At 43.8% G+C, this 27,131-nt stretch overlaps 1 pseudogene; it reads left to right on the top strand.

Annotated features, from left to right (window-relative positions):
• The window catches only part of LOC140418091 (putative divalent cation/proton antiporter TMEM165), a 181,587-nt pseudogene extending 157,004 nt beyond the window's left edge, over positions 1-24,583 (top strand).
• Positions 24,584-27,131: the final 2,548 nt, after the last annotated feature.

Raw genomic sequence — 27,131 nt, 5'->3', positions numbered from 1 at the left:
CAATGTTGTCATCCATCTGCCGTGGGCAGCACGGTAGCATTGTGGATAGCACAATTGCTTCACAGCTCCAGGGTCCCAGGTTCGATTCCGGCTTGAGTCACTGTCTGTGCGGAGTCTGCACATCCTCCCCGTGTGTGCGTGGGTTTCCTCCGGGCGCTTAGGAGTTTAGGAGGTTGAGGGGAGATCTAATAGAAACTTACAAGACAATGAATGGCTTAGATAGGGTGGATGGAGGGAAGTTGTTTCCATTAGCAGGGGAGACTAGGACCCGGGGGCACAGCCTTAGAACAAAAGGGAGTCACTTTAGAACAGAGATGAGGAGACATTTCTTCAGCCAGAGAGTGGTGGGTCTGTGGAATTCATTGCCACAGAGGGCGGTGGAGGCCGGGACGTTGAGTGTCTTTAAGACAGAAGTTGATAAATTCTTGATTTCTCGAGGAATTAAGGGCTATGGAGAGAGAGCGGGTAAATGGAGTTGAAATCAGCCATGATTGAATGGTGGAGTGGACTCGATGGGCCGAATGGCCTTACTTCCACTCCTATGTCTTATGGTCTTATGGTCTTATTATGATCAGCCACATGGCCGACTGTAACACAAACGTAAAACAGATCTAGTTTAATATGAACAGAGGCAGGGGCCAGTACAGCAATGATAGAGACCGTGCCTACTTCATTTAATGCTCTCAACTGTGGTTTCACTGCCAATTTCTGGACATAGCACATGCTGTGAAAATGGCGATTTTCTGATATTAATAATATCATCAAGGAATTCCTGAACAAACTAAGATGGTCATGAGATCAGTCATGTCCGTGTTGACCCTCTGTAGGAATAATTCACCGATTTGCAGTATTTCCCCAGAGGTGGAACAACGTATAGAATCACAGATTTATGGAATTATGCATGACGTAAGAGGCTATTCAGCCCATCAAGCTTTTTACACTTGTGTGAGGATTAAAAGAACGACGAAGATGAAGTTAGGGCCGGTCAAGGACAGGAGTGCGAACGTTTGCATGGAGTCTGAAGATATAGCAGAGGCCCTAAATGAATACTTTTCTTCAGTGTTCACAAAGGAGAGGGGCCATGTTGTTGAGGAGGATAGTGCGATACAGGCTGGTAGGCTGGAGGAGATAGATATTCGGAAGGAAGATGTGTTAGAAATTTTGAGAAGACTGAGGATAGATAAGTCCCCTGGGCCTGATGGGATATATCCTCGGATTCTTTGGGAGGCGAGGGATGAGATTGCAGAGCCTTTGGCTTTGATCTTTATGTCCTCACTGTAAAGGAATAGTGCCAGAAGACTGGTGAGAGGCGAATGTTGTCCCCTTGTTCAAGAAAGGGAATAGGTATAAATAACACTGGGAGTTATAGGCCGGTTAGTCTCACTTCGGTCATCGGTAAATTATTGAAAAGGGTCCTGAGGGATAGAATTTATGATCATTTTGATAGCTAAAGCTTAATCCAGGAGAGTCAGCACGGATTTGTGAGGAGTAAGTCCTGCATCACAAGTTTCATTGTATTCTTTGAGGAGGTAACTAAGTACATAGATGAAGGTAGAGCAGTTGATGTCGTATACATGGATTTTAGTAAGGCGTTTGATAAGGTGCCCCATGGTCGGCTCATGCAGAAAGTAAGGAGGCCTGTCATAGAGTGATATTTGGCTGATTGGATCAGTAACTGGCTATCACATGGAAGGCAGAGGGTGGTGGTAGATGGTAAATTTTCATCCTGGAGCTCAGTCACAAGCGGTGTACCACAGGGATCAGTGCTGGGCCCTCTGCTATTTGTGATTTTTATCAATGACTTGGCTGATGGAGTTCAAGGTTGGGTTAGTAAATTTGCTGATGACACCAAGATTGGTGGAGTAGTGGATAATGTGGAGGGCTGTTGTAGGCTGCAAAGAGTCATTGATAGGATGCAGAGCTGGGCTGAAAAGTGGCAGATGGAGTTTAACCCTGATAAGTGTGAGGTGATTCATTTTGGTAGGACAAATTTGAATGCGGTTTACATGGTTAACGGCAGGGTTCTGAAGAATGTGGAGGAGCAGGGAGATCTCGGAGTTCATGTCCATAGATCTCTGAAAGTTGTCACCCAAGTGGATATTTCATGTGAGAAATATGAGAATGACTAGAGCGAGGGTAGGTCCGATCAAGGACAGTAGCGGGAGATTGTGTATTGAGTCTGAAGAGATAGGAGAGGTCTTGAACGAGTACTTTTCTTCTGTATTTACAAATGAGAGGGGCGATATTGTTGGAGAGGACAGTGTGAAACAGATTGGTAAGCTCGAGGAAATACTTCTTAGGAAGGAAGATGTGTTGGGCATTTTGAAAAACTTGAGGATAGACAAGACTCCCGGGCCTGACGGGATATATCCAAGGATTCTATGGGAAGCAAGAGATAAAATTGCAGAGCCGTTGAGAATGATCTTTTCGTCCTCACTGTCATCAGTGGTGGTACCAGGGGATTGGAGAGTGGCGAATGTCGTGCCCCTGTTCAAAAAAGGAACTAGGGATAACCCTGGGAATTACAGGCCAGTTAGTCTTACTTTGGTGGTAGGCAAAGTAATGGAAAGAGTACTGAAGGATAGGATTTCTGAGCATCTGGAAAGACACTGCTTGATTAGGGATAGTCAGCACGGATTTGTGAGGGGTAGGTCTTGCCTTACACGTCTTATTGAATTATTTGAGGAGGTGACCAAGCATGTGGATGAAGGTAAAGCAGTGGATGCAGTGTACATGGATTTTAGTAAGGCATTTGATAAAGTTCCCCATGGTAGGCTTATGCAGAAAGTAAGGAGGCATGGGATAGTGGGAAATTTGGCCAGTTGGATAACGAACTGGCTAACCGATAGAAGTCAGAGAGTGGTGGTGGATGACAAATATTTAGCCTGGATCCCAGTTACCAATAGTGTACCGCAGGGATCAGTTCTGGGTCCTCTGCTGTTTGTGATTTTCATTAATGACTTGGATGAGGGAGTTGAAGGGTGGGTCAGTAAATTTACAGACGATACGAAGATTGGTGGAGTTGTTGATAGTAAGGAGGGCTGTTGTCGGCTGCAAAGAGTCATAGATAGGATGCAGAGCTGGGCTGAGAAGTGGCAGATGGAGTTTAACCCTGAAAAGTGTGAGGTTGTCCATTTTGGAAGGACAAATATGAATGCGGAATACAGGGTTAACGTTAGAGTTCTTGGCAATGTGGAGGAGCAGAGAGATCTTGGGGTTTATGTTCATACATCTTTGAAAGTTGCCACTCAAGTGGATAGAGTTGTGAAGAAGGCCTATGGTGTGCTCGCGTTCATTAACAGAGGGATTGAATTTAAGAGCTGTGAGGTGATGATGCAGCTGTACAAAACTTTGGTAAGGCCACATTTGGAGTACTGTGTACAGTTCTGGTCGCCTCATTTTAGGAAGGATGTGGAAGCTTTGGAAAAGGTGCAAAGAAGGTTTACCAGGATGTTGCCTGGAATGGAGAGTAGGTCTTAAGAGGAAAGGTTGAGGGTGCTAGGCCTTTTCTCATTAGAACGGAGAAGGATGAGGGGCGACTTGATAGAGGTATATAAGGTGATCAGGGGAATAGATAGAGTAGACAGTCAGAGACTTTTTCCCCGGGTGGAACAAACCATTACAAGGGGATATAAATTTAAGGTGAAAGGTGGAAGATATAGGAGGGATATCAGAGGTAGGTTCTTTACCCAGAGAGTAGTGGGGGCATGCAATGCACTGCCTGTAGAAGTAGTTGAGTCGGAAACATTAGGGACCTTCATGGATTATGGTAAAATGATGTAGTGTAGATTTATTTGTTCTTAAGGGCAGCACGGTAGCATTGTGGATAGCACAATTGCTTCACAGCTCCAGGGTCCCAGGTTCGATTCTGGCTTGGGTCACTGTCTGTGCGGAGTCTGCACGTCCTCCCCGTGTCTGCGTGGGTTTCCTCCGGGTGCTCCGGTTTCCTCCCACAGTCCAAAGATGTGCGGGTTAGGTGAATTGGCCAATGATAAATTGCCCTTAATGTCCAAATTGCCCTTGGTGTTGGGTGGAGGTGTTGAGTTTGGGTAGGGTGCTCTTTCCAAGAGCCGGTGCAGACTCAAAGGGCCGAATGGCCTCCTTCTGCACTGTAAATTCAATGATAATCTATGATTAATCTAGGGCAAAGGTTCGGCACAACATCGTGTGCCGAAGGGCCTGTTCTGTGCTGTATTTTCTATGTTCTATGATAGAGCCGTGAAAAAAACCTATAGTGTGTCAGCATTTATTAACAGGGGGATTTTGTTTAAGAGCCGTGAGGTAATGCTGGAACTGTGCAAGACCTTGGTTAGACCACATGTGGAGTATTGTGTGCAGTTCTGGTCACATCATTATAGAAAGGATGTGGAAGCATTGGAAAGGGTGCAAAGGAGATTTACCAGGATTCTGCCTGGATTGGTGGATGGGTCTTATGAGGAAAGGTTGAAGGAGCTAGGGCTTTTCTCATTGGAGTGAAGGAGGATGTGAGTTGACTTAATTGAGGTGTATAAGAGGATGAGAGGTATAGATTGAGTGGACGTTCAACGACTTTTCCTTGGGTGGATGTAGCTGTTACAAGGGGGCATAACTATACGGTTCATGGTGGAAGATATAGGAGGGATGTCAGAGGTAGGTTCTTTACTCAGAGAGTGGTTGGGGCGTGGAAGGCACTCCCAGCTATGGTAGTGGGTCGGACACTTTAGGAACTTTCAAGTGGTTATTGCATAGGCATATGGAGTGCACTGGAATGATTTGAGTAGGTTGAATTGATCTTAGTTTCAGACTAGTTCGGCACAACATCGTGGGCCGAACGGCCTGCACTGTGCTGTACTGTTCTATGTTCTGAGCCTGGAACGATAAAAGCAATACTACTCGAATTTACACTAATCCACTTCCCAGCACCTTGGAAATTACTCATCTAAGGACTTTATAAAAGTTGTGAGATACCTCCCTCAACTACCCTCACGGGCAGTGCTTTCAAGATTCCACCCACCCTCTAGATGAAAAATAGTCTCTCAAATAAACTCTAAAACTCCTCCATTTCACCTTAAACTTTCATTCCCGTGTTATTGACCGTTCAACTACGGGGAAAAGCTGCTTTCTGTCCACATTGTCTTTGCCACTTATAATCTTAGACACCTCAGTCAGGTCCCCATGCAGTCTTCTCTGCTCCACAGAAAACAACCCGTGCTTATCCAGCGTAACTTCATAGCTAAAATGCCAGGAAAAATGATTGTGAATATCCTGTGAACTCGAACGTTCGTCCGACAGTGCAGCAATCAGAACTGTACACAATACTCCAGCTGTGGCAAAACCAAAGACCTGTACACCTCCAACATGACCTTCCTCCTCTTACAATACATAACACGCCTGAAAAAGGAAGGTTTCCTGTATGCCTTGTTAACTACCCTGGTAACCCGTCCTGCCACCTTTGGGTCATGTGCCCAGTCAACCCACGACCCTCTGGTCCTCTGAGCATCCGAGATCCGGCCAATTATTGAGTACCCGCCTGTCCTGTTGCGCCTCCCAAACTTTATCACCTCACACATTTAGGAGTTAAATTCCATATGCCACAGGTCTGCCAGTCTGACCAATCCAGACCGTCTATATCCTTCTGTAACCTAACCTTTCTTCTTCACTGTGAACCACTCGACCAGTCTTCGGTCCTCCTTTTCCAATAATGGCCGAATTTCACATAATCTTTGCAACAACCTGAATAAATTGCCGGGATTTTGCGATCCAAAGAGAGAACAGAGGAACATAGAGACTTTATTAGACCATTCAGCCCGTCAAGCCTACTGCGCATTCAACAACATTATGGTTGATTGGATATTTCAATGATTTTTACAAACAGTATCCCCATAATCCTTTACGATATTGTTAATCGTAAAACTATCAATCTCAGCTTTAAACATCGTCAATGACGGAACATCCACATCCCTCTGGGACACCGAATTCCAAAGATTCACAACCCTCTGAGAAAATGCATTTCTCCTCATCTCAGTCCGAAGTGGCATCCCTCTTATTTGTAAATTGAGCCCCATGGTTACAGATTCCCTATCCAAAGGAACGATGTTACCCCCATCTAGGCTATTTTTACTGTTAATTGTTATGTAGCTTTCAATCAAATCACCTCTCATTCTTGAAAACCCTGGAGAATACAGGCCCAGTGGCCCAAACTGTCTTCATAGGGCACTTCCACCATCCCCGGAACAAGTCTAGTGCAGCTTTGATTTACTCGCTCTATGGCATCAAGTCCTTTCTCAGATACGGGGCCCAACACGAGACATTACTTCAGGCACGGTCTTATCAAGCACTGATACAATTGAAACAAAATATTACTACTCTTGTACTCAAATCATCTTGTGGGAAAGTCTGACATTCCAGTAACATAATCGCCTGATGCACCTGCATGTTCGCCATCACTGATTCAAAGAGGTGACTCAAGTTCCTTTCTACATCTAAAATGTCTAACGCCTTACTATTTAGGAAATACTCTGCACATTTGTTGCTTCTGGCAAAGTGGAGTATCTCACATTTTTGTACACATTATATTTCATCTGCCATATTCTTGCACACGCATACAGACAGTCCACATCTTCCTGTAGTCGCAATAGAACTTCCTCACAACATACGTTCTGAACTAGCTTTGTACTATCTGCCAACTGGGATTGTAATATTCAGTCAATACATCCATATTTATGACATGTATTGTGAACAGCTGAGGCCCAAGAATTGATACTTGCCGTACCTAACTAACCTCAGCCTGCCAACGTCAAAATGAGCTGGTTATTCCCATTCTCTGTTTTGTGTTTGTGAATGATTTTGAAATCCATGTCAGAACGTTTCCTGCTGGACCATGTACTTTTATTTTTTTATTTTGCGAATTAACGCCTCGGGGTGGGAGTGGTTGGTTGGGGGCGGGGAATTGATCAGAAGCCGTCTAAAATTCCAAATACATTACGTCCATCGACTGTCATATGTCAATTTTTTAAGCACCATCAATTAAAAAACACCACGAAGTTCGTCACACACGATATCCCGTTAGTAAACCCGTGCTGAATGTGTCTAATCAAGTCATGAACACTGAGGGATTCGCCGATATAAGCTGCCAAACTACGACCATACACAGACTTATGATGGCAGAGGACAAGAATGCTGGCCTTCGAAGATCGCCCCTCTGGGAGTTTTGTAAAGAGCACTGGGGAGCGTTAATTGACATTTGGAGTTGATGGCTCAGAATTTGCGATATATTTGGCGGACTGAGAAATGGTATTATCAGGCTAAAAGCCTGCTCCGAAGCCCATATACAATTCAGAACGCATCGCCAGAAATCTATATATTAGTTATTCCGAAAGGCGTGTTAGCTCTGCAGTTTGCAACAACACAATAATACATTTCCAGTCTTGTTTGGAACAAAAAAAAAATAGTTACAATTTGGTGGCTATCAGGGGAAAACACGTTGCACTCTCGGTTTCAAAGCCCATTATATAGTTGTTTTCATATGCATCTTTGAAATAGAATGAACTAAATAACGTATATATGTTCATGAAAATTGGCGCAGGTAGTTATTTGTTTCCTCCCAGATGCAGAAAGCTATCGAGTGAGCCGCTATAAACCAAAGAAATCCACTCGCAGATATCGTAAACATAAATGAAAGTTACCCAGAGAGTTCCAATGTGCCAAAGAGGGAGAACTAAATGGTAGTTTAAAAGAACGGATCTCTCCTCAGCGTTCAATGCAATTATTTAGTTTTTGAAAAAGTGAAGGTTAGAAATGGAACGCCGAAGGATTGTGGCTGGTTTGCTGACAGAATTGCAGTATGGTAATACGGTTTAGACTCAAGGGGTGGCAGTGATCCAGAAACCGGAGTTAATTTTCTGGCGAACCGGGTTACAATCACCTCCATGACAGATGGTGAAAATCGAATTAAAAGTCGAAGATGGGCACAAAACCATTTTCGTAAAAAAACATATTCTGCGCTTTCCAGACCTACATGTATTTCTTTCTCCACAGCAATATGGTTGATTCTTAAATTCCTTCTGAAAAGGCTCAGCAAGCCGTTCAAGGGCAATAAAGGATAAAAACAAATGCTTGCTGGCCCAGACAGCGACGACCACCTCCATGAACTAATGTAAAAATACTGCAGATTTACGGTTTCATAGATCATAGAATTTCCAGTGCAGAAGGAGGCCATTTGGCCCATCGGGTTTGCACCGGCTCTTGGAAGGAGCACCCAACCCAAACCCTCACCTCCACCCTATCCCCGTAAACCAGTAACCACACCTAACCTAAGAGCAATTTAACATGGCCAATCCACCGTACCTGCACATCTTTGGACTGTGGGAGGAAACCGGAACACCCAGAGGAAACCCACGCACACATGGGGAGAACGTTCTGACTCCGCACAGCCGGTGACCCAAGTTGGGAATCGAACCTGGGACCGTGGAGCTGTGAAGCAACTGTGCTACCCACTCTGCTACCGCGCTGCCCACATTTCAAATGGTCAAATTTCAACTTATAAGGTTAACCAAGGATGTTAACAGTCAATGTCACCTGGCAATCTAGTAGCGTCCATGCCCATTCTTTTGCCCTGTTTGAAAATTCGTTTCTGCTTTATGCAAATATTCACTTGCGCAATTAGTGTTGAAACAAAACTTCGAACAACATTGTAATACGATTTTAAAAATATTTCAAAGTATATTTAAGTTTCGCTGGTATTTTAAGGTTTTGGAAAGTTGGAAAGTGGTTAAAAGTAATTAAATAATCTTGAAACGTTCACTTCCCTTTAAACTGAAAACTGACCCCATGGTCAGTGGAGTTGCCACCTCATGGAGGAGGGGTGTGGGGGGCGGGGGGGGGGGGGGTGGTGACTGGTGGGCGCTTCATCCAAATTTCACCTTGCTGTGCATTCCACAGATCCTTTTGTCACTGGTCATGCTGCAGATAAAGGAGGCAGCCAATGAACGATGCAAATCTCACAGCCGTCAACGTCAAATGCCTTTGATTCAACCCTGACCACACACCCAGGCCGTTCTGCTATCACCTAGAAGGGGCCTTAGGATCATACTGTAATCTCTGTTCTTTTTCCATCGTATCCCTCGATTAACTTAATATTCCCTGCAGAAGATAAATAGCAGTCCCGTGTCAGGTGGACTAATCTGTTTTTTGTTCAATTAATCTAAAATCTGAAACCACTTAATTATCTCCCTGGAGGATGACATCAGGTATAACTGTGCCAATCCTTCAGTGTAGTTCAGGAGACACTCAAAGATTCTGGTAGAAATGCACGGTTCACCAAAAGGTCTGCTGGTTGCCATTTATTATCCAGTACTTGCAGCTATTGGTGTTCCAGGTACACTATTCCACTTAATTGTTAGATAGAGGAAACAGTAGCTTCTTATATACCACTTAAAGATATCACATTTCCATAATGCAGATACCTTATGGAGTGTTTCCCCCCCTTTTTACCTGTGTCACTATCTCCACTGACGGGTTAATCACTCTCTTTTAACTGTTATTTTACTGCACGCTGACAACATTATTCCTTCCTTTTAAATGCGTAGAGTCTCAATTTTAACTGAGTGTTCGCTTTACTGTCATGCTTTAGCGTTGGTAGTGTTATACATTTAAACGGTTATTCCTTTCTGTTAGCAGTGTGCCACTAGAATGTTACCAGTCGTATGATATCGCCGTTTCAGTCGTGTATTTTTCTCTGTTAGTGGCATGATATTGTTATGTTAGTACTGTAACTTATCGCTGTTAGTGGTCTAATGTTATCCTGCTAATAAGGTAATTCATCTTTATTAGTGGCATAACACTGTGCGGCGCACTAACACATTTGGCGGCACGGTAGCACAGTGGTTAGGTCACTGACAGTGGGAAGTCTGCACGTTGTTCCGTTGTCAGCGTGGGGTTCCTCCCACAACTTCCGAAAGACGTGCTGTCAGGTGAATTGGATATTCCGAATTATCTGTGTGTGTAATCGAACAGGCGCCGGGGTTTGGCGACGAGAGGGTTTTCACCGGAACTTCATTGAAATGTTAATGCAAGCCTACTCTACTCGTGACACAATTAAAAATCATTATTATAATATAAGTTCTCCCTGTTCTTGATATAATAGTACCGCTTTAATAGTGTAATTTATCGCTTTTAGTCGTATAATATTATTGTTGATGGTGTAATATTGCCATGTTAAAGCGTAATTTCCCGCAGTTAGTGGTATAATATTACCCTGATAACGTAATTTCTAGCTGTTTATAGTATATTACCTTGTTAATAGCGTGATTTCTTAGCTCTTGGCAGTTTCTTCCCTTTAACTGTAGATTGCTTTCCTCTAATCCGATACCATTGCATCCCTTTAATTTCCTAATTTATCGCAATTACCGACAACATATCATAGTGTAAATATAGTTCTATTCTGTTGTTGAAAGGATTACTGTGAATAAACTGTGATCATGAGCTAAATGCAATTTTATTGTTGGCTTTTAATCACACCGTGAAACTCACTTTCTGTTGAATTATAGGCATTATTACGGGAAGAATATCAAACGGCAATCACGGTGTAAATGTGATAATCTTCTGTTACTGACAGCCTATCTGTGGTTGAATTAACACACTGTTATGACGGTACAGTTGTAGATCAATGTTTCCGTCCAAATTCACAGTAAAATAATAATCCCACAGATGATTCATTATTAAGGGCACACTACTAGTGCATATCACACGACCGCATTTAAATAATACATTTGTTGAAAGGACATCATGGGTGACAGAAGTTTACAATGTAATATTGACCATCTGTTGAAAGGTAGGTTTTTGCATCAAACTCAAAAGGCTGTTGTTCTGCTTAGCCTCTAACACACACTGCTCCTCTTCTCCATTAACCTCTGCTCACGGTTCTACGGAGTGAGGAATCCCCTTCTACTCATAGCACCTGGCATTGTCCCAGATTGTCGTCGTCACTATTTTCTGAACTTTGAGTGACGCTGCCTAATTTGTGGCATCTCTACGATATGAAGCAAAAGTAATTGACTTAAAATAGTAGCTCTAAACTACATCAATCGTTTATTCAGGCAGCGCAATGCAATTTGGCGGAAGTGCTGCTTTGCTCAGCGGACCTAACTCCGAATGAGGCCTCATTATATGTCAGTTCCAATGGTTAAGATCGATATTAAACATCCAGCTGACTATTCAGTGGTGATCTGAGTTATATTTGCAGTAACAAAACATCAACCCGTCCGCAAAGTCATAAAACTGTCATTCCCATTTCATTGTTTGCAATATGTGAATAGTTTTGAGCTCACATGAGATAATGTGTTTTTAATAGCTGACTGGGATAGACCGCTATAAACCCTGAGCGAGAAATAATCGCGCTCGTCTTAGTCTCGACAGTTTTCGTTGCTTATTTTCTTAGTTACCCAGGTCAATATTTCCTGCACTGCTTTGCGTACCTATTGTTTTATCGTCTATTCGACTCTATGTTGGTTTTCTGTTTTTTATGCAGTTTGCTATTTGTAAGTTTTCATAAAATTATTCGGCTGTCCTGTACCATTGACCTGCATTTTCGTTAATCTGGATGTCAATTATTAATGCGGAAGTAATTGCCTATTGCAAATGCCTAACTCGTGACAATATCTGACATGTAAAAGATCACGCAGAATCCTGACAAATTGTTAATTTAGTTTGGAAACTGAGGATTAGTATTCCTATCCTATTTCCCGCGCAAAATCACATATACACAGTCTCTTCCCCTCTTCCCCTCTCTCCTTTCTTGCAGCTAACCTGGCGGTGATTGTGATCCTGTCCCGAGGAAGATGTGGACTCTCCAAATGTATAACTTACTACATGGTGTCCATGGCCGTGTCGGATCTGCTGCTCATTATAACCGCTGTGATATTCAACCGGATTACTGGTATTTACTTCCCATTCAGTTTACTCTCCATCACACCAGTGTGCAGTCTCCGTATTGTCTTAATATATGCATCCATAGACATTTCTGCTTGGTTAACTGTGGCCTTCACCTTTGATCGATTTGTGGCCATTTGTTTCCAGAAGATTAAATTAAAATATTGTTCCCAGAAAACGGCCGTGCGTGTCATAGGAACTGTAAGCATTCTCAGCTGTCTAAAAAACATCTTCTTGTATTTTATACACGAACCTTTGTACATAAGTGACAATATGCCCTGGTTTTGCGACATCAAATTAAGCTATTATACCTCAAGTGCATGGATTGCCTTTGACTGCATACATCACATTTTAACCCCTTGTCTCCCATTCATTCTGATTCTATTGCTCAATGCTCTGACTGTCAGAAACATTCTAATAGCCAGTAAAGCCCGCAGGAGACTCAGAGCCCAGATCAATGGAGAGAATGAGAGTGATCCAGAGATGGAGAGGCGGAAAAAATCCATTGTTTTACTGTTTTGTGTGTCAGGAAGCTTTATTCTGCTGTATTTGTTGTATGTTATGACTTTCCTCTTTGTTCAGATCGCAAACGTTAGTTACTTTTCAAGCTCTGACATCAATGAATTAACATTCGTTCTTGAGGAAAAAGCATACATGCTTCAACTTTTGAGTTCCTGTATCAACCCATTTATTTATGCAGGGGCTCAGAGTAAATTCAGAGACAAGTTAAAGAATGGAGTAAAATATCCACTGCGACTAATTGTTAGATTAGTTCAATGATTAAGGCAGTAAAATCCACTTTGAATTTGACAGCAGATTCGGCCATTCCCTGTTATTGTCCAGCCACACACAATCTCGCTTCCCAGATGATCAGTCAGTACGTTAAATGGTAATTAAACTGCCCTAATCTATCTCAGCAATAACTAGAGAATATTTAAGTCTATGCTAATAATTTGACAACAATATACACACCAGCCCAGCTCCAACAAGAAAGAAATTATACATCTTACTTCAGTGGTAGGGAAATTACTGGAGAGAATTCTTCGAGACAGGATCTACTCCCATTTGGAAGCAAATGGACGTATTAGTGAGAGGCAGCGTGGTTTTGTGAAGGGGGGTCGTGTCTCACAACTTGATAGAGTTTTTCGAGGAGGTCACTAAGATGATTGATGCAGGTAGGGCAGTGGATGTTGTCTATATGGACTTCAGTAAGGCCTTTGACAAGGTCCCTCATGGTAGACTAGTACAAAAGGTGAAGTCACACGGGATCAGGGGTGAGCTGGCAAGGTGGATGCAGAACTGGCTAGGTCATAGAAGGCAGAGAGTAGCAATGGAAGGATGCTTTTCTAGTTGGAGGGCTGTGACCAGTGGTGTTCCACAGGGATCAGTGCTGGGACCTTTGCTGTTTGTAGTATATATAAATGATTTGGAGGAAAATGTAACTGGTCTGATTAGTAAGTTTGCAGACGACACAAATGTTGGTGAAATTGCGGATAGCGATGAGGACAGTCAGAGGATACAGCAGGATTTAGATTGTTTGGAGAATTTGGCGGAGAGATGGCAGATGGAGTTTAATCCGGACAAATGTGAGGTAATGCATTTTGGAAGGTCTAATGCAGGTAGGGAATATACAGTGAATGGTAGGACCCTCAAGAGTATTGAAAGTTAAAGAAACCTAGAAGTACAGGTCCACAGGTCACTGAAAGGGGCAACACAGGTGGAGAAGGTAGTCAAGAAGGCATACGGCATGCTTGCCTTCATTGGCCGGGGCATTGAGTATACGAATTGGAAAGTCATGTTGCAGCTGTATAGAACCTTAGTTAGGCCACACTTGGAGAATCGTGTTCAATTCTGATCCGAGAAATGCATGATCATGAAGCTATCGATTGTTGTAAAACACTCTTTGGCTCACTGACCATTTCACATTAAAACACGGAGTTTTCCATCCTTAGCTAGTCTTGACGAGATGTGATTACGGATGACAACATTTGATTGACTCTTACCTGTCCTACAAATTTGGGGTTATGCATTTTGGTGGGAATAACACCAAAAGGAATAATTATTTAAATGATAAAATATTAAACCATGCTGCTGTGCAGAGGGACCTCGGTGTGCTAGTGCACGAGTCGCAAAAAGTGGTTTACAGGTGCAACAGGTGATTAAGAAGGCAAATGGAGTTTAATCCTTCATTGTTTGAGGGATGAGGTTTCCGACTAGGGAGGTTATGCTGCAACTGAGTAAGGTGTTAGTGAGGCCACACCTGGAGTATTGTGTTCAGATTTGGTCTCCTTACCTCAAAAAGGGCGTACTGGCGCTGGAGGGTGTGCAGAGGAGATTCACTAGGTTAATCCCAGAGTTGAGGGGGTTGGGTTACGAGGAGAGATTGAGTAGACGGGGACAGTACTCGTTGGAATTTAGAAGGATGCGGGGGGGGGGGGGGCGGGGGATCTTATAGCATCATATAATACTATGAAGGGAATAGATAGGATAGATGTGGGGATGTTGTTTACACTGGCGAGTGAAAGCAGAACTAGGGCAGAGCCTCAAAGTGAGGGGAAGTTGATTTAGGGCTGAGCTTAGGAGGAACCTTTGCGCCCTAAGGGTTGTTAATCTATGGAATTCCCTGCACAATGAATAATTGAGTCTCCTTCATTATATGTTTTCAAGATAAAGATAGCCAGTTTTTTGAAGAATAAATCAATAAAGTGTTATGGTGTTCGGGCGGGAGGGTGGAGCTGAGTCCACAAAAGATCAGCCAAGATCTCAGTGAATAGCGGATCAGGCTCGAAGGGCCAGATGGTCTACTCCTGCTCCTACTTCTTATGTTCGTATGTGCTATGCAACTAACCAGAGAGTCTAAAGAATGAAGTAAAATAATGAATGGATTAAACATTCAGGCTTTCAGAGTGACTTTGACATCCCATAAAACACCGGCCCGCCAATTTCTCAGAGCGACAGTATCCAACGGATTGCCACTTTAGGCGCACTTATTCACGTTGCAATTCTGAAGCCCCTGTCCCGCTCAACCTCCTCATTCAGTCTACATGAAGCGAAAGCAGTGAAGTATGCCTTAAGCTGCATTGGAGCGAAGTAAAGGACAAAGGGACTTTCGCTATTCATGGCACTAACTGCTGTAAAGGGATTTTTAAGGGGCCAATTTAATGAGGGAATGTATCAATGCGGCACCCTCTCTCCCCACGCACTTGCGACCTGTGGAATTAGGAATGGGTCATTCAGAGCAAGGTCTTACTGATCAGTTTTCCTGATCTGAAAGGAAAAGGCTGCCAAGCTCTCCCTCGTTGTTACTGCTAAGGCCGCATGACCATTGTTCACAAGCAACATTGTTCCAAACCTCTCTAAGATTGCTTGCAAACTGTGCCACAGCTGTTCCTGTATTTCAAACAACAAGGAACAATACAGTCAGGAACAGGCCCTTCGGCCCTCCAAGCCTGTACCGGTCATGATACCAACCGTTGCCAAAACCCTCAGCACTTCCTTGTGCCGTGTCGCTCTAGACCCATCTATTCCATCTGTTTGTCAAGATGCCTTTTGAATGTATCTGCTCCCGCAACCTCCCCTGGCAACGCGTTCCAGACACTCACCGCCCTATGTGTAAAAAACCTGCCTCGCACATCTCCTCTAAACTTTGCCCCACGGACCTTAAACCTATGTCATATGGTGCCTGACCCCCTCCACCCAGGGAAAGTGCACCTGCCTCCACTCTATCCATGCTCCTCCTAATTTTGTAGACCTCTATCAGGTCACCCCTCAAACTCCATCTTTCTAATGAAAACAGAGCGAGCCTATTCAGCCTCTCCACTTAGCCAACACCCTCCAGGCCTGGCAACATCTTGGTAAACCTCCTCTTCACCCTCTCCAAAGGCTCGACATCCTTCAGGTAGTATGGGGAATAGAATTGTGCGCAATATTCCAAGTGCGGCCTTACCAAGGTTCTATACAATTGTAGCATGACTTGCCTGTTTTTATACTCGATGCCGAGTCCAAAGAAGGGACGCATTCCGTATGCTTTCTTGACTATCTTGTCCACTTGTGTTGCCACCTTTAAAAATCTGTGGACCTGCACGCCAGATGTCTCTGACTTTCTTTCTTCCTAAGAGTTTTTCCATTTACGGTATATTTCTCCTCTGTGTTAGACCTACCAAAATGCATTAACTGAAATTTCTCCGGAATAAACTCAATTTGCCATTTATCTGCTCAAGTTTCCAACCTATCTATGTCCTGCTGTATCGTCTGACAATCCTCAACACTATCTGCCACCCCACCAACCTTGGTGTCATCCGCGAACTTACTAATCAAACCTACTACATTTCCTCAAAATAGTTTATGTACATCACAAACAACAAAGGCCCAAGCACAGATCCCTGTGGAACACCACTAGTCACAACTTTCCTTTCAGAAAAAAACCCTTCTACAGCTACCCTCTGCCTTCTGTGTCCGTGCCAGTTCTGTATCCATCTTGCCACCTCACCTCTGATCCCGTGTGACTTCACCTTTTGTACCAGTCTGCCATGTCAAAGGCTTTACTGAAGTCCATGTAAACAACATCCACCGCCCTCCCCTCATCAATCATCTTTGTTAACTCCTCAAAAAACTCGATCAAGTTAGCAAGGCACGACCTCCCCTTCCCAAAGCCATGCTGTCTATCGCTTATGAGTCCATATGTTTCCAAATGGGTATTAACCCTGTCCCTGAGAATTCTCTCCAATAATGTACCGACTATCAACGTGAGGCTCACCGGCCTATAGTTTCCAAGATTATCCCTGCTACCTTTGTTAAGCAACGGTACAACATTAGCTATTCTCCAGTCCTCTGGGAAATCACCTGTAGCCAATGAGGATACAAAGATGTCAGTCAAGGGCCCAGCAATTTCCTTCCTTGCTTCCCTCAGAATTCTGGGATAAATCCCATCTGGCCCAGGAGACATATCTACCTTAATATCCTGTAAAAGACCCAATACCTCCTTGTTTTCGATGTTAACATGATCCAGACTGTCCACGCGCCCTACCCAAGAATCATCTTCCACAAAGTCTCGTTCCTTAGTGAACACTGACGCAAATAATTCATTTAGTACCTCACCCATTTCCTCTGGCTCAACGCATAGATTTTCGTCACTGTCCTTAAATGGCCCAACCCATTCTCTGGCCACCCTCTTGCTTTTTACATATGAATACAAAGCTTTGGGATTCACCTTAATCCTACTTGCCAAGAACTTTTCATGACCCCTCCAGCCCTCCTATTTTATCACTTCAGTACCTTCCTACTTTCTTTATACTCCTCAAGTGTTTCGACTGTTCCCATCCTTCTAGATCATACAAAAGTCTCCTTTTTCTCTTTGATGTGGTTCACAATATCCCTCGTTATCCAAGGCCTTCCTCTATTTATCCTTCATTCTCGCAGGAACGTGACTTTCCTGAATCCTAATCAACTGTCGCTTGAAAGACGCCCACATGTCCGATGTTGATTTATTATCCAATATCCACACCAATCCAAATTCTTCAATTCCTCTCTAATGTTATCGTAATTTGCCTTACCCCAGTTTAGCACGAGGGTTGCCCTTATCCCTGTCCAAAAGTACCCTCAAACTTACGGAATTGTGGTCACTACTCCCAAAATGTTCCCCTACTGAAACCTCAACCGCCTGTCCAGGCTCATTCCCCAATACCAGATCCAGTCCAACCCCTTCCCTAGTTGGACTATCTAAATATTGCATCAAGAATGCTTCCTGGATACACCTTACCCGCTCTGCCACATGAAAAGCCCTAGCACTAAATGAGTCCCAGTCGATATAGGGGAAATTAAAACTTCCTACCACCACAACCCTGTTAGTTTTGCACCTATCCAAAATCTCCCTACCTATATGCTCCTCTATCTCTTGCTGGCAGTTGGAGGGAGGGTGGGGGGCTGTAATAAATACCCAACATTGTGATTGCCCTCTTCATGTTCCTGAGCTCTACCCAGATTGCCTCCCCAAGACGTCCTCCCGAAGTACGGCTATAATATTCTCCTTAACCAGTAATGCTACACCCCCACCCCTTTTACATCCCCCTCTATCTCTCCTGAAGCATCTATATTCTCCAACGTTCAGCTGCCAATCCTGCCCTTCTATTAACCATGTTTCTTATGGACAGGTCCAGTTAATCACCCTTAATTTCGGTGTTCACAGACCAGTTTTTCATAATTTCTTTCGTTTTTGGACATCAGGATCGATATATTCAATGTGCTCAGCACCAATTCATGGTGAGCATGTTCACCTATCACATTTAAATATATTGCAGAAAATAACCAGTTCAGCAGACTTGCATTCATGGTGGCACGTCCTCTTTTAAAAAGCAAATTTAGAGTACCTAATTTTTTTTCCCGATTAAGGGGCTATTTTCTGTGGCCTATCCACCTAACCTGCAGATATTTGGGTTGCTGGGCTGAAAACCACGCAGGCATGGGGAGAATGTGCAAACACCACATAGGCAGTGACCCAGGCCCGGAATCGGACCTGGGTCATCAGCGCCGTAGGCAACATTGTTAACCACCGCGCTACCATGCCGCTCTATGGCCTTTCATATGTTTAAAGTAATTGCAAACCGATTAAGTTTAGCATAGATACCTCCGGTTTGTGCATGCTCAAATCTGGGCAGATACATTCACTGGTTCATTTCAGTGCAGTTTCATACAATCTGCAGCGGTCCGTTTCAACATGCTGATAATCAGCGTGGACAGCTCCAGTTTAAATTGTTTCCACCAAGTATCAACAATTGCATGTCGGAACAGGCAGTTTATAGCCAGAGCTAAAAGGTTAAATTCAGCTAGATTAATGCCAGTGTGATGCACAGGTCTCAGTGAGCTTAAAGTAATTGTGGAATAGTTCTCTTCAGCGTGGTTACATTTCAGATGGACAGGACAAGTCAGTTAATTTAAATTAAGAGTAGAAAACTTCAGCTCAGTTCAACACGATTAAATTCTACCTTGCCACCACAAGCAGTGACTATATTCAGTGTGCTGGGTTCCAATTCAACACAGTTACATTCGGAATGCAGTTGCCCAGTTGCAGCCAAATACGGCCTGAGTTGACAAGGTTCTGTTCAGAAATGTGGTTAACTCTGCTGGTTGTGAAAATCCTGCAGCTTTCAGAAAGGCCTCGACAAAGTGAATTTAAGAAAATGTGGGCAAACTGGCTGAATTTATATTTCCTCACCGGGAAATCATTATAAGAATTGCTTTCAGTTCGGGATGCAACGAATTATTCTAGACATCGTTGTATCTTTTAGCTGTGCAGACCACTTATTTTAAATCTCCGCCGCCTTCCACTGAATCACACAATTTTCATTTTACTATTTACTGCCCCGCCCCCTGTGCCTGCGTATGTAAGTGAGTAAACCTTATTGGATCTTAACGTGTTACAGTTCTGCTAAAGGGTAACGGCCTGAAACGTCAAATCAGTTTCTCTCGCCAGAGATACAACCGGGCCTGTTGTGCATTTATAGAATTTTGTACCTCATCTTGTTTCACTTGGCATGGTTATTTTCTCTGTGGAAACGTCTAGCTCGGCAAGGTTACATAGAAGTTGCACAGATCCAGTTCTGCACGGATGCCTTCGCCATGACTTGTCCACTTGGCTCCTCTTCATTGTAGACCTACTCAGATCGTTATAATTTGTACACGTGTAGCTTAGCATATTGACATTTTGTGGGTCAACGTTTTTTTCAGCAAGGCCGCGTTTGGTACTGAATATTTTAATGGAGTGCACTTATATACGGTAGAGAAAGGCCCAGGTGAGCATGCTTAAAGTTATTTTTGACGTGTTCGGGTCGCCTTCATAAAAAGTTTGTGTTCAGGCCGTTACATACATTGTAGACAGATAAAAGCCAGTTACATTCACTGTGCAAGTCGAGGAATGTAAGACATTGCATTTCGTGCTGTCAGTCCACAGGTGTCTTTTTTCTCAGTCTGCGAAAGCGCAGTTAAGCCTTGTTTATTCAGTGTGCAGTTTTTCCAGTGCTTCGTTGCTCACCGTTTGTTTCCGTTGCATTGACATGTGAATACTCAATTTTATGCGGCTCATTTCGATGGAAACGAAACCGCTTAACTGGAATCTAATTCGTTCTGATGTTTCCAGACTAATGCAGCAACTATCATCCGTGCAAGGTTATATGTTGTGTTCTGCTTTGCTAATGTTCGCGTGAGATGATCCAGTTACAGGGAGTTAGCTGACTTTGGAAAGGCCAATTTACCAGGCAATGTCAACTTGGCTAGGACACATACATTTATTGTCTGTGTAAATGGCGAGTACAGCACAGTTGCATTGAGTATGCAAGTGGCAATCTACACGATTTCATATTGGATTGACCTGGCAGGGAGTGCGTTACCTTTGCAACCTTCAAGCACGCACAATTGAATTTAGTGTGAAGTACTGCAGAGGACGTATACACGCAGCAGTTGCAGGCGACATCATTCCTGGGCTAAAGCATTGTGAATTAACGTTCCACTCTAGAATTCGAACACCTCAATGAAGACTGCCTCTTCAGTACAGTTTCTCGAGAGTGTTGCATTGTTTGTGGTGTGTTCCTTTCGAAAGCATGTTAAATCGAATCGCTGCGTGACCTCCAGAGCAAGTAAGAAAATGTGTTGTATTACAATTGTCAAGAGTGATGGAACAGCTTTTTGGTGACGTGTTTTATATTTACTCTTCCATCAATGACATACAGCCAGTTATTGACTCATGGCTATTTGAGCGATTGTTTTGTACCGAAAATGGCTATAAGAACATAAGAACTAGGAGCAGGAGTTGATCATCTGGCCTTTCGAGCCAGCTCCGCCATTCAATGAGATCATGGCTGATCTTTTGTGGAAACAGCTCCACCCACCCGCCCTAACACCACAACCCTTTATTCCTTTATTCTTCAAAAAGCTAGCTATCTTTATCTTGAAAATATTTGAATGAAGGAGCCTCAACTGTTTTATCGGGCAGGGGATTCCACCGATTCACACCACTTTGGGAGAAGAAGTTCCTCCTAATCTCAGTCCTAAATCTACATCCACTTACTTTGAGGCTATGCTCCCTCGTGCTGCTTTCAACCGCCAGTGGAAACAACGTGCCCGCATCTATCCTATCTATTCCCTTCATAATTTTATATGTTTCTGTAAGATCCTTCCCGCATCCTTCTGAATTCCAAGGAGTACAGTTCCAGTCTACGTAACCTCTCATCGTAATGCAACCCCCTCAACTCTGGGATTAACCTCGTGAATCTCTTCTGTACACCCTCCAGCGCCAGTACGTTCTTTCTCAGGTAAGGAGACTAAAACTGAACACAATACTCCAGGTATGACCTCACTAACACCTTATTTGGTTGCAGCACAGCCTCTATAGTCTTAAACTTCATCCCTATGCACTGAGTAAGAATTCCAAAATGATCCTTTGGCCGTAAAACATTTGGGACGTTTGTAAAATTGTAAGAGCCCTCTTTTTGCCTTTAATTGTGTCCCCCCCATCAACAACTTGAAGTTGCATCAAGATTCGGTGATCATCTCGTTCTCAGCTACTTGAGGCAAAGTGTTTGGGGTGCATGTATGTGAAAGTACAAAGCTATTTGGGCAGCACGATAGCACAAGTGGATAGACACATGAGCTATGATTTAGAAATATGATATCCTGGCGCATGACCACCTGGTTCAAACTAAGGAAATTTAAATATTTACTACTTCCGTATGAAATTTATTTGGGACGCATAGGACCAGCAATAACCATTTACATTAGGAGTGTTTTAACTACCTCTCCTCAATACGAAAACGTATTTTAGTCGATCAGCTTCACGCGAGAGACATTGTGTAGGTCAGTGTTAACCAGAAATTGACCTTTACTCCTTTGCTTCAGACATACAGTTGCTCCCTGCTATATGACGCCGCTCGGGTGTCAGTAACTGCCATAAAGCAGAGGTTTTAGCAGAAGACGATCGAATATATCGGGTCCATCCTTTAAGAGGATTCTGAGGAGGATTCAGATGAGATAAAGGAGCTAGGCCAGCCAGCATTGTAATACGAGGTGAAATAGTTATTTGGTGACATCAAGACCCGGGCGGCAGTTCACACCAAATAACGGAAGAGTGTGGTGAGCACGAGCTGCCCTAAATGTCTTCGTGACATGTCAGTGTCCACGACCTGGACAAGGCTTGGGTTGACAAGTGGCAAGTTACATTCCCACCATACAAGTGCCAGGCAATGATCATCTCCTACAAGAGAGGATCTAACCACCTCCCCTTGATATTCAAGGCATTACCATCTCTGAATCCCCACACAAACAACAGTCTGTGTGTTAACTTTGATCAGAAACGGAACCGGACAATCCATATTAATACTGTGGCTACCAGTGCAGGTCAAAGACTAGGAATCATATGGGGAGTAACTCACCTCCGACCCCCCAAAGCCTGTCACCCTCTACAAGTCACAAGTCAGGAGCGTAACAGAATACTCTCCACTTGCCTGGATAATTACAACTCCAACAACACCCAAGATGTTCGACGCCATCCAGGTCAAACTGCCCACTTGACTGCTCCCCCTTCCACAAACATTCGAACCCTCCACCACCGACAAACAGTGGCAGACATGTGTCCCATTACAAGATGCACTGAAGTAACTCACCACGTTTCCTTAGAAAATATCTTCCAAACCCACGAGCACTACCATCTAGAAAGACAAGAGCAGCAGACACCTGGGAACCCCACCAGCTGGAGGTTCCCCTCCAAGTCACTAACCACCTTGGTTTGGAAATATATCGCCGTTTCTTCACTGTCGGAGGAGCAATATCCTGGAACTCCCTCCCTAACAGCACATGATATAGAGATGCCGGCGTTCGACTGGGGTGAGCACAGTAAGAAGTCTTACAACAACAGATATTCACTGAGGAAGGAGCAGCGCTCCGAACGATAGTGATTCGAAATAAACCTGTTGGACTTTAACCTGGTGTTGTAAAACGTCTTACTGTATCTAACAGCAGTGTGTGAACAGACACCTCAAGGACCAAAGCGGTTTAATAAGGCAACTCACCACCACCTTCTGAAGGGCGAGTGGGAAGGGCAATAAATGTTGGTCTACCCAGAGACGCTCACACCCCCGAAATGAATTTGAAAAAAACCATAAACAACAAATTGATACAGAAATGTCAGAGCGGAGCTAAAATGAAAATCGAGAACCGAAGAGGGATTATGACAAGTGACGTATAGTCGACATACATCGGATTCACAAACTCTTCCATGGGCATATTGTTAGTTCAACTGTGAGAGAATGAGGGAAAATGACTCGGGACGAAAACGGAATTATCCCATAGAGCCAGGGGATTATGGCTAATTTGTTAAATGATTAGTTTCCACCGACCTTGGTGACAGACCAGTAATCTCTACCACGAGAATTGTTCACAACTGATAAAGATTAAATATTATGCTTGGCAACGAACCAGCCAGGTGTCAGATGCCTCGGAGGGAGAGCATTTCGGTGACAGTGACCAATTCGAATCAGTTATTAATAATCAATTAGTAATTATTAATTAAAACGGCGATTATTAATGAGGGTATCGATATTAATATGTTGTTCATGGAATATTAAAATGTATTCGATACAGTGCCAGATAACATACTTGTGAGTAACAGGGAACAGAGGACGATGCTCACAGGATATTTTGCGGCCTCCAGAAAGATTTGTTGCGGATATCCCCATGGTGCCATATTGAGACAATTGCTCTTATTGATATACATTAATGTTCTTAATCTTGGTGTTCAGCGTACTATTCCATTGTTATAGTCGGATCACTCAGAATAGCAGAATATCTATCACTTACCTGTGCCCAAGCTGCTCCCTGGCTCTCTCTCCCGCTCCCGAAAATGAAGGCCGCTGGAGCCTTGGGGATAAGATTTTATGTCAGCTACCTTCCCAGGGTGCTCCCTGGTTTTCTCCCTGCTTCCCGGACTGCACTCTGGATCTCTCCCTGCGCATTACCAGTTACAAAGCCAAACGAAGGAAACAGAACAAAAAGAGAAACTGCATCTCCTCCCACTCTGTGTCAAATTATACACTGCCCAAATTACCAAGTTCCAATTCCCACTCTAAATGTGTCTCACTCACTCAGCATATCTCTCCTTCACCGGCACAAAGCTTACTGAGTGAACTTTGTGTCTGTCTTTAATATAGAACTCAGCTAAACAAGATGAGTCACACTACTTAAGCTTCAAACAGAAGAATACAATGTACACCCTTGTGCCACTGCAACTGGAAAGAAGTGCAGACAAAAATCAAAATGAAAAGATGAAGGTCTTCAGCGATCAAACACTCTAAATGGTGCATAGGATACTGATCCGAGATCGTCATCACATCTGTCACAGAAGAGATGCATGCCATGTCTTTCTGTAATTTTCATTCAGGCTTTTATCCTCACGTCTTCAGCAGAATGGGAAGATCGATCGCAAATAACTACCATTGTATTCGATGCTCTGGATGAGCCCGTTGCTGTTTCTGAAGGTGGAACAGTAGGGCACTACCTTTGTGCTGTTTAACAGTGATTGGAGGAAGGATTGATGCCCAAGAAACTTTGTTAGGATTGTGACCATCATTCTTGGAATAAGCTCCTGGCATTTGCACTCTCCGCCGCGTTCGTCAACTCAGACAACGGGTTTTAACAAGAATGATGACCCACATCGTCCATTTCCAATTCTTGTATTCTTGTATCTTGTATTTTTGATTCTGAGGAAAAATAGTGAGATAATCAACCCAAACAACCTTGCTACATGTTCTATTTTCTGTATGAATATTTCAATATTGTAGGTACCACATCCAAATGCTGCAAGCAAAAACATTGGATTTTGGAGGTAGCTTTCAAGAGAATTCTAGCATTAAATAGGCAGCTAGATTTTACCAAGGAAGTAAATTTTCTTGAGGTACTCAACCTCTAAAGAAAATCATTTTCATCTGATGTGTTTAGCGCACGCCTATATTGCATTCTGTTCATTCGTCTTGTAAAGTATTTTCAGAAAATCTAACCTGCGGAACTAACCCCCTCCCCTACCCCACAAATAAAATGGGGCCTCCATTGCAGTAGAGGACGCTTGATGAATTGCACTCTGCTGGAGGATGGGTACTGGAGCAATGCTTTCTATTGTGCATCTGTGAAAGTTGGTAAGACTTCATGTGGACCTGCCGAATTGCCTTCGTTTCCTGAGGATGTATTGGTGCTGTTGTGCTTTCTTGGTGGTAGTGTCGACGTGGGTGGACGAGTACAGATTTTTGGAGAGGCGTACCTCTAGAAATTTGAAACTGCTAACCATCCCCTCCTCGGCACCGTTGATGCTGGCAGGGGTGTATAGAATACTTTGCTTTCTGAAGTCAATGATCAATCTTTAATTTTGCGGGCATTGAGGGGTAGATTGCTGTCGCTGCGCAATTCCACTAGGTTCCCAATCACCCTCCTGTATTCTGACTCGTCGTTATTCGAGATCCGGCCCACTATGGTCGTATCGTCTGCAAACTTGTAGATGGAGTTGGAACCAAACAGTCGTGTGTGTACAGGGAACATAGTCGGGGGCTAAGTATTCAGCCTTGTGGGGATTTTATTGAGTACTATTGTGTAGGACGTGTTGTTGTTTATTCTTACTGATTGTGGTCTGTGGGTTAGAAAGTGGAGGATCCAGTTGCAGACTGAGGAGCGAAGTCCTCGGTTTTGGAGCTCTGATTTGAGCTTGTCTAGGATTATGGTGTTGAAGGCGGAGCTGTAATCAATAAATAGGAGTCTGATGTAGTAGTCCTTGATGCCGAGATGCTTTAGGGATCAGAGTAGGGCCAGGGAGATGGCGACTGCTGTGGACCCATTGCGTCGATATTCGAATTACAGTCGATCAGGGCGTTCTGGGAGTATAGAGGTGATGTGCTTCATGACCAACCTCTCGAAGCCCTACATTACAACTGAAGTCAGGGCCACCGGACGGTAGTCATTGAGGCATGCTGCCTGGTTTTTCTTTGGCACTGGCATGATGGTAGACTTCTTGAAGCAGGTGGGGACCTCGGAGCAGAGTAAGGACAGGTTAAAGATGTCCGTGAACACATCTGCCAGCTGGTCCGTGCAGGCTCTGAATGCACAACCAGAGTCCCGTCTGGACCTGTTGCCTTCTGAGGGTTCATTTTCAGGAAAGCCGATCTGACTTTGGAAGCTGTGAAGGTGGGTTTGGGTGTGTCAAGGGTACTCGGCAGTGGATCGTTGGTTTCCTGCTCGAACCGAGTAGAATGCATTGAGTTCATCGGGGAGGGGTGCGCTGCTGCTCGAGATACTGCTCATCTTCGCTTTGCAGCCTGTTATGTTGTTTCGGCATTGCCACAACCGCCGACAGCCTGTAACGCTAGTCTGTGACTCTAGCTTGGTCTGATATTCTTTCTTGGCATCTCGGATGGCTTTGCGGAGGTCGTACCTGGATTTCCTGTATAGGTCAGGGTCACCTGACTTGAACGCCTTAAACGTGTCCTTCAGTAGGGAGTCAATCTCGCGATAGAGCCATGGTTTGTGGTTTCACTGCTGGCCCACAGAGAAAAATGCAAATCAGACAGGCAGGAATCTTAATTTGGCTGCTCATGCTATGGTTCGGCGACAGAATTTGTGTATTGGTGATTGAGAAGGGAGAATCCTAATGCCGGCATATTAATACATTTCAGTTTCAAAGAGAGCACATGTCAGAGGAATGTGGTTGTGTACTGAGCACATAATCTTACTCCTTATATGGCAATTATGATCAACTTTTACCGACAGTACCTTTTTTCAAACCTTTCTCAACTCTTCACAATTTCTGATGAATTATGGAGTTTGAATTTCCTGTTCTGTTGTACAACTATTGTACTTTTGGCAAGCAGTTTTTTTCTTGTACTCAGTTATTTTTCATATTAAGGGCAATTTAGTGTGCCCAATCCACCGAACCTGCACATCATTGTGTTGTGGGAATGAAACCCACGCAAATTCCATACAGGCAGTGACCCGGGGCCGAGATCAAAACCCGGTCCTCAGCGCCGTAGGCAGCAGTGTGCACCACTGCGCCACCCTTGGCAAGCAGTTTTGCATTCAGTTTTCGGGATAGACAACACCTTTCGACATGTTTATCTTTATCCAAGTCACTCACCACCCTGACTTGGAAAGATATCCCCGATCCCATTATTTCGTGTATTGTAATAATATATTTGCCAGTTGCG

Source organism: Scyliorhinus torazame, chromosome 5 (assembly GCF_047496885.1).
Source record: "Scyliorhinus torazame isolate Kashiwa2021f chromosome 5, sScyTor2.1, whole genome shotgun sequence".
Lineage (NCBI taxonomy): Eukaryota > Metazoa > Chordata > Chondrichthyes > Carcharhiniformes > Scyliorhinidae > Scyliorhinus > Scyliorhinus torazame.
Note: the sequence above shows the minus strand (reverse complement) of the source record. Positions and strands in the feature narration are given on the sequence as shown.